The 1,625-nt window shown below is 38.6% G+C and overlaps 1 pseudogene; it reads left to right on the forward strand.

The window, feature by feature from the left end:
- The first annotated feature begins 405 nt into the window (after window positions 1–405).
- LOC119065107 (peptidyl-prolyl cis-trans isomerase A-like) lies at window positions 406–836 on the forward strand (annotated as a pseudogene).
- The last annotated feature ends 789 nt before the right edge of the window (window positions 837–1,625 follow it).

A 1,625-nucleotide genomic window follows, 5' to 3' on the forward strand; every position in this document is an offset into this window, starting at 1 on the left:
AGCCTTGGCTTTGTCCACCATACCCTTCTCCCCACTCCTTCTCTTTTTCCTTCTCTTATTTTCCCAAAACATGATATTTAGTATCACAGTTTATTTATGTATCCTCTTCCCTATAAGATTTTTACTAAATGTTCATATAAATAGAAGTCCATGGGCACATGTACAAATATGTTGCTGGAGAGGATAACACCAATGAAACTATTGGGACATAGAGTATTAACTTTTATTTTTAATTGAATATGCAACTGACTACTAAATGATCATCCCAAGTTATACTCCCATGAGAGTCTAAGAGAGGTCTTGCAGGCAACGCCACCCCCTCAGACCCTCCTGTGCCCAGACAGGGTCAATCCTATCTGTTTTTTGACATTGCTGCCCATAGCGAGCCTTTGGGCCACATCTCCTTCAAACAGTTTGCAAACAAAGTTCCAAAGACAGCAGAAAACTTTCGTGCTCTGAGCACTGGGGAGAAAGGATTTTGGTTATAAAGGCTCCTGCTTTCACAGAATTATTCCAGGATTTATGTGCCAGGGTGGTAACTTCACAGGCCACAACAGCACAGGCAGCAAGTGCGTCTATGGGGAGAAATCTGATGATGAGAATTTTATCCTGAAGCACACAGGCCCTAGTACCTTGTCCATGGCAAATGCCAGACCCAACACAAACTGGTTCCCAGTTTTTCATCTGCACTGACAAGACCAAGTGGCCGGATAGCAAGCACATAGTCTTCAGCCAGGTGAAAGACGGCACAGGTGTCATGACAGCCATGGAGCACTACAGGTCCAGGATGCAAGACCAGCAAGAAGATCACCATCAGTGACAGTGGACAACTCTAATACATTTGACTTGTGTTTTATCTTAACAATCAGACCATTCCTTCTGTAGCTCAGGAGAGCACCTCTTCACCCCCATCTGCTTGGAATGTTCTATAATCTTCGTGCTCTTGCAGCAGTTCATTGAGTTCCATGTTTTCCCTACCCTTTCCAGTCTAGCTGGTTTGTTTAACTTGCAGAGTTAAGTTTATGATCATGAAGTAAAAACTAAACAAAAAAAGTCTAAGAAAATAATATTTTCCCTATCCTGATCTGCACTTATCACTCATTTTTAAGTTTTGCCAATTGGATGGCTAAAAAGGCCATCCTATTGTTGGTTTCTGTGCATTTCTGTATTAGAATTGGAACTGCATTAAATTATAAATTAGAGAGGACTGATCTCTTCATAACATTGTCTTTCTATTCTGTGATGTCTTTCCACTTGTTCATGTGCACCTTTGTGTCTTTAAAGAATGTGTTTATAGATTTCCCCATAGAGGCTTTGGATATATTATTGAGTTTATGCCTGTGTATTTTTTCCTATTCTAAAGGGATTTTTCACTTTTTGTAGTTTGTCTTGTTTTTCTTTGCCTGAAAGCTGTTCACTTTTATATTGATTTCATAACCTAATATTTTGCTAGCTCCCCTTACTGTTTGTAGTATTTCCATGGACTTTTCAGGGTTTTCTAGATATATTACTATATTATTTGCAGAGTTAATTTTATCTCATTCTTTCAAATTTTTATGCTTGTAATTGCCTTCTCTAATTTAATTTCATTGGCTAATAAATACAATATTAAAAGGCACTGAAGA

This window comes from Artibeus jamaicensis, unplaced genomic scaffold, assembly GCF_021234435.1.
Source record: "Artibeus jamaicensis isolate MK-2021 breed Jamaican fruit bat unplaced genomic scaffold, CSHL_Jam_final contig_1715, whole genome shotgun sequence".
Lineage (NCBI taxonomy): Eukaryota > Metazoa > Chordata > Mammalia > Chiroptera > Phyllostomidae > Artibeus > Artibeus jamaicensis.